Source organism: Mus pahari, chromosome 14 (assembly GCF_900095145.1).
Source record: "Mus pahari chromosome 14, PAHARI_EIJ_v1.1, whole genome shotgun sequence".
Lineage (NCBI taxonomy): Eukaryota > Metazoa > Chordata > Mammalia > Rodentia > Muridae > Mus > Mus pahari.
The window spans coordinates 34,939,881-34,947,181 of NC_034603.1; positions in this window are offsets into that span (position 1 = coordinate 34,939,881).

Below are 7,301 nucleotides of genomic sequence, written 5' to 3' on the forward strand. Positions count from 1 at the left end.
TGGATCTCTGTTCTCCATGCTTGCCTATTGTCAGGGCAAAGGGGAGACTGATGTCTTCCTCCTGTGGCACTGCCTCCCTTTCATTGTTCTTAGTGAATCTCCTGGCAAGGCCTTACCTCTTTGCAGGTTCCTTGTCTTAGAACTCCTTTTCTCCTGCCCCATTAGAGCAGTGGTTGTCAACCTTTCTTAGTGCTTCCACCCTGTAATTCTGTTGTGGTGACCTCCAACCGTAAAAACAAAACAACAACAACAAAAAACACCATTTGTGTTGCAACTTCATAACTGCAATTTTGCTACAGTTATGAATTGTAAAGTAAATATTTACTATGCAGGATAGCTAATATTCGACCTCCCCTGAGGGGGGTCGTGACCCACAGGTTGAGAACCACTGCATCTGTGCATGCTCATTCACTTCCATCAGGGTCCTCCATGCTTCCAACCACAAGGGTCCCATCAATCATCTCAGTCCAATGCAGACTTGTGACAGTAGCTGTCATCTCCTCTGAGCCAGCTGAATGTCCCAAACCAGATGAACACCCTCCCTTCCAGTCTCCTCCTTCTGTTCTACCAGAGTGTGACATTGTGTCCTTATATATATGGCCACCTTTCAACACCAGCGCTATCTCTGACAGATTAAGAGTTGACATTTCCTGGAAACTGCTTCTGGTTGGTTCATCTCGCAGGTATCCCAGCTTGGGGCATAATCTCTAAATCAACCGTCTCGGCTCTCCGCTCATCTAGTTAATGAGGTGCCTCATAGCCTGGCTTCGATGTTCTGCTTCTAACCTGGTATTGGCTGGCTGCAAACCCATGCTGGCTCCTCTTCCTTCCCCATGCTGCAGCTTCCTCTTCAATCATCCAAGCTCCTACTTGTGCCTCCTGAACAGTGTTTATATAATAGTGCACCAACCGTGCTTGCAAAATCTTCAGAGCAGTGCCCAAAGGAGACTGAAAATGCTAGTCATTTTTACTCGTGTATTCATAGTTACACAAGGGAATGCAGATTTATTTTATTCCATTGGCAGAATAGGGAGCCTTTTTAAGACCGTGTTTTGAATGTATTAATTTTTAGAATAGGTAACACATACACCAGTTCAAAAGTATAAAAAGGCAAACCATGTCTCTCCTCCATCTCTTCAGCCATGTGCTTGTCTTTCCAAAGGAAAGGAGAATTCTGAGGCTGCAGAAGCCGCTCATTGACTGGCGATGATTTTCACTGGGCTACAGTTTACTGGGGTCTTTTTTTTCTATATCCCTGCAAATTTCCTTTTTCTGTCATTTTTGATACTGCTGTTCCCTACAAAAGACCTTCCCCAAACCTCTTCTTCACTAATTCTAGTTTTGCCCCTCATTGATACCTGTGAGATATGTTCTAAGACCCCAGGGGAATGCTTAAAGCCACAGATAGTGCCAAATCTGACCCAAGGTACATTTTCTCCTACGTGTACATAAATCCAGCGACCAGTTGGATTTATAAACTTGGCATAAGCAGACATTAATAGCAATATGAATAAAGTCAAATCATAGCAATAAACTGTAATAGTGACTTGTGTGGACATAGCCTCTGTCTTTTGAAAGTCCAGACAAGATGTAACAGGCCTTAAGCACAGGAGCTGAGGCAGGAGGGTGGTGAGTTGGAAGCTGGATTGAGCTACATAGAGAGCTCCTGTTTCAAAAGGGCAGGTGGGGGAGAGTCATCCAAACACTGTAATAATATTTTCAGACAATGGTCTACTTAGGGTACCAGAAAGCATGGGGTGGGTTAATGCCCCTCATCATCATCTTGTCCTACACAATTAGGGTTAATGTTTTATCTTCTTCCCACCCCATAGAGATAAAGACCTCCTCGAAGACAGAGGTATTTCTCTCCTCGGATCTCCCCCCTTGCACTGCTTAGTTCTACGCCTTGTATAAATCAGGCTCGTGTATGTTTCCATCACTCAACAATGGATTTAAAAATCAGATGGAAGAATGTTCGATAACACTATAAAGAGATGTATGTAGCCACAGAGTCCTCTAAGCAGATTCACTCTTAATGCTGGGAAGAAGAGAGCTACAATGGGACAAATTTAAATATGGACTAAGAGAAATGATATAGAAATTATTGTTCACTTAAGTAGGTGGAGAAATGGCTTATGGGAATGGTCCTTTTCTTCTTTCTCTCTTTCTTTCTCTCTTTCTTTCTTTCAAGATTTATTTATTATCTGTAAGTACACAGTAGCTGTCTTCAGACACTCCAGAAGAGGGCATCAGATCTTGTTACAAATGGTTGTGAGCCACCATATGTTTGCTGGGATTTGAACTCAGGACTTTGGAAAAGCAGTCGGTACTCTTAACCTCTGAGCCATCTCTCTGGCCCCCGGAATAGTCCTTTTCTTTAGGAGATGCATAATAAAGAGTAAATTTTCTTGTCTGCCGCTATTTATTTGCAAATACACAGCAAAATGGCAGAAAGGGAGAAAGAGAAGATGAAGAGAAGAAGGGGGAAAAGGAGAAGCAAGAGAAAAGAGGAGGAGAGGAAAAGGAGGGGAGGAGGAGAAAGAAGAGGAGGGGAGAAGAAAGAGCAACAGAACTGAGCAGACCGGCTAAATCCTGTGTTGCTTTGCACAACACATTGTGTGCTTTGAACTTATCTGTACCTGGAAACCCATTTCAGTAATCGAAACAAAACGGGAAAACCATGCGTTGCTGACTTGAACTGAAGCAAGAGCTTTGGCCTCTCTTTGCTTGAATTCCTTCCTGGCTCAGGGTCCCTATGTTTCATCTCAGAACCAGGGACCGGTTTGGGACTAGAATAATGGAGTCCCTCATTTCCAGTGACACCTAATTCCCCTCACCGTGGGACATGGGGAAGGCACTTGATCCAGGAGGCATGTGCTCACTGAAGCTGACTTCATGCTCTGGCACACAGTGGTCCTGGGAATGCTGCTTCATGGCTGGGAGCCCCAGCATCCACATTGTGGGTACAGACATCAAACAGGAGGCAGACAGCCAGAGAGGAAGCGGCTAGGCCTTGCAGGGCGGGTGGGGAGCACCTGACCTCCTGGCCCTGCCTGCATTCCTGAGACACAGTCCATTTTTTTCCAGCTCCTGAGGGATAAATGGAGCCCTGGGCTCCGGCTGTGGGGATTAGCTCTGCCTGTGTGATGGCTCAAAGAACAAGGGTTCCTCTGTTCCCCAGAGACGGCTAATAATATACTATATGTCATCTGTCCCCTGTTCATCAGAGGGAGAATTCCATAGCTAAAGAGCATCCAGTTTGCCTCTGAAAGCTGCCTCTTCTGGTGACAAGAAAATTATGAGATTTTTTTCTCTTTAGATAGACACCTTAAAATATATTATCTGATCTCTTTCCTTATCTACAATTCAGTAAACGTATTTAGAATATTTCATTCAAGCTTACCCCTTAGGAAGGTAGTCATACCATAGTGCATTCAAGTGCAGGAAACAGCTTCCATTTGACAAACCCACGGTGTGCCAACTACTTGAATACCCTATGGGGATGCACCTAACTAGTCCACAAGATACACAGACCACTCTCATTTGGCAGATGAGGGCCCCCGAAGCACTACATCCTATCCTATGGTTTAGGGAGAAGGTAACTAGTGTATATGTCAATCCCAGCCCCACATTCTTTCTGTAGCAAGCCATGCCCACCACTGCTTTGGGCACATCTTCCCCTCTCTTCAGATGAATTTCCAAAGGACCAGCCTTTTGGTTCCTTACACACACTCTTTACATTGCTTTTCTGGTCAGAGTCATTGCTGCCGTCCACGTTCCTCAGAACTTCTGAAGGGCTGTCCTCTGTCCCCAGTGCTGCTCTCTTCACAGTCGCTGGAACCTTCCTCTTTCTCCCACCTTCAAATCCTTACATGTAAAGAAGGGTACTTAGCAAGTGACTCCTTGGATCCCTCAATGGGGCGTTTTGGACTCCACCATGCTTTCTGCTAGGCTTGGATGTACTCGAATCTACTTGATAGCAACAGATGAGTCTGATGGCAAGAAGAAAGGATAGCTGACTTTAATTTAGATTAGTAGGTACAAGGAACCTATGCAGAGTATTTCTCTTCTGAGTCCTGGGCATGTGAATGGCTCCTGTTACACAGTCGATGGACGGCTATGTAGGATAAGTGCTTCCCGACAAGAACTGCCGATGAAAAAGAAGCTGGAGGCACCCATCTCTCCACCTGTGTATGCCTAATGTCAAAGACACAGCCACAGCCTCTGGCATTGTCCTTGGGGGTCTGTTGACATCTGCTCCCTTGGTGATGCCTAGCCGACCCATGTCTCTTTTGCCCACGCCTTCACAGGATCGGAACAGAAGCTACCATGGAAACTTGTGACAATGTGCCACTGGGCAAGAGACTCAGAGCCAGGAGCCTATACTCTTCCAGGTGATGGATGGACACTTCAGGACGAATGGTGCTAGAAGGAAGATGGACATTTCAGTCCAAACCAGAGCAAGAGGAGCAATGAGAAGATGTGGCCTCACTGTGGCCTCATGGCCTGATGGCTAGCTAAGCACAGGCATCAGAGAGCCCCAGCGTAGCCTCTCTGCTATGAAATTGCCTAAATCTTGGAAGGAAATATGTGAAGGCTGTATGACTCATTACCCACAACATGGTTTATATTGGGGAAAGACTATCTTCTGATTCCACTCTACCTTCTTGAAGAGTCCTAGATAGGAAAGAACATTCAGAGGATGTTTAATAATGGTCCCTCTGAAGATTTTGGTCCTACTTTCTCCCTTCTTCCCTTACCAGTGTATGGGTAGGCTGTAAGGGGACAGTCCTTATTCTCAAATGGGATGGAATGCCATGAAGTTCTCTATTAAATGAACAACCATGACCCCACACAACTCAGACCCTCGCCACAAAGACTGGGTCAGGAAACAAACAGAGGAATGGAAGCGGACAAAAATTTCAACTGTACCTTAATTCTCTTCTTAAGGCTTAATTTTCCAGTCCTGATTTAGAAATGACAGCATCTGTTAGGCGATACTCAATCCCCCCCCCTTTCTCTTCAGGCCTCTACTATCCCCCTCGCCCCCCATCTAGGCTGGCAGCTGGCCTTTCCTAATTGGTAATATGTCTTGATAACCACAGGCCCCTAAGCAGCTGTCACTGTGAACATGGGCTGGTGGCATAGCTCCCTGTCATTAACTTGCTTGTTGGTCCTGCTAGTGCTTAAGAAAGGATTAAGTAAATAATTATAGTAATGAGACAGAAAGTAATGAGGGAAAGGAGAGAGATGGAGAAGGAGAGAAAAAAAAAACCTTATAATCCAACCACCCAAGATTTACAGTTTGGCTCATAACCCTGAGCCATAACTTCAACAAGTTCAATTCCACTTTCTCTTTGGTGAGCTTTCTAAGCAAATCGCACAACTGTGTGTTCCCTGTTCCCAAGTGGTAGTGGCTTTGGCCGATCTCAGGGTGGGATGGCCTGCAGGATGGAGCCAGGTGGGGCTCCTAAAGCAAAGGCGATCCCATTGCACTAGGTGGAGAAGCTACAGCCCTGAGTCCACAGAGCAAGGCATCTCAAATTCCCAGCTTTCTACAGTTGGAAAAAATGGTTTCGGACCCTGCTCATATCTATATATACTTTTCCCTTGGCAACGGCGAAAAATACGTGTGGAGGGGGCCAGTTCTCAGCCTGTGGTGTCAGTCATTCTCTTTCCAAATATAGAGGAAGAATGAGCCCAGGGGGTTAGTGGTGGCCTATAAAAGCCCAGGGGGCGGCTCTCCTCTCTGCTTCTCTCTGTCGCAGTCAGAGGTAAGTCTTAACACTCTCCTTGTATCTCTTTGGCCTTGGCTGCTTCTAGACCTGGTTCGGCCACTGCCCTGGACCATGGCCTTCCCTGGATTTGTTATAGCAGGCGAGCCTCCTTTCTCTTCCCAAGGCGTTCTCAAGGAATACAGTGGAGTGAGATTCGAGGCTCAAGAGCCCAGCATCCCACTGTCTCTAGCAGGTCATCGAAGCTGGGGTCCTGCCTGCCCTTTCTTTCCTCTGCTTGGGAAGGATCCTGTTGGACAGGCAATGGCCTGTCCACCATGGCTCCATGTTCTCCTGTGGCCTCTCTGATCCACAGAGTGAACAGGGGACTCTGTGTTCCCTACCTGGACTCTATACCTGCTGGGTGTTTAGTGGCCTCAAGACCACATGTTTGCTCAACAGGTTTAAACTAGCCAATCTCAGCATACTCTCCAGTTTCAGATAACCTGTCCCCACCCGATAACAGAAGCTTTTATTGGCAGGAACTCAGTCCATTTAGAATCCTTGCCCTGTTCCCAATGAAGGATCTTGCAGTCTGAAGAAATTGTCCCAGTGGGCTGGAGGAGCCAACCTGACAGGCAGTTGGTAGCTATGCCTGGCTGTAGACTATGACCTGTCTGCGGTTCTAGGGCTTGCCTCAGGGCTATGGCTCTTTCTAACTGTCTAGTCCTTTGTGTGTCTTAGTTCGTCACAGAAGCAGACATCGTGGTGGTCTCTAAACTCTGTGTGCATGCTCTTGCAGGTCTCATAGGTCCACAGCTGCTGCTGCTCTCTGCTGTCCTGCGGGTGTGACTCAGGTGAGCATTGGGGCCACATCTCAGAGCTTCAGGAAGTCTTCAGGTAAACCTGGATCACCCATTGCCCCCCTCATGCCTGTACCCCTGAGGAGTCTCAGAGCTTAACACAGAAGAATGGGCTTCCTCCTCAGGGGTGCAGCTAGAGGCTCCCATCTATTCTAGTGGTTTGTTTTTTGTTTGTTTGTTTGTTTTGAGACAGGATCTCACTATGTGGCCCTGGATGGTGTAGAACTCTCTAGGTAGACCAGGCTGGCTTCAGACTCACAGAGATCCACCTGCCACAGCCTCCAAAGTGCTGGGACTAAAGGCATAGACTACCATGCCTGGCCTTCAGTCTATTCTTAGCATGGGAGGAAGAAGCCATGCTAATTCAAAACAGTTCAAAGCTGTCTCTGCCATTTTCTGCTTAGCATTCTCTCTTTAAGGAATTCCTTTACTTCTTTTTTTTTTCTTTTCATGGTATTTAATTTTGAATGTTCTGTTTGCCCTACCCGTGCTTTCAGAAAAGGCAGACGAAGTGTCAAAAGTGGCATTTCAAAGGCCACTTCACCAGACTGAAAGAATGGAGACACTTGGAGTGAACAGATTCTGTCTAGGCCCATGGCATTCAGTAGCCACTCAACAAATATGAGCGGATTATATTCCCAGTGCTGAACTCTTGTATGAAGCCCCACTGGGCATGGAGCAGGCCAGACCTCCTTGACCCCGGCTGAGAGGCTTCATTCACTGC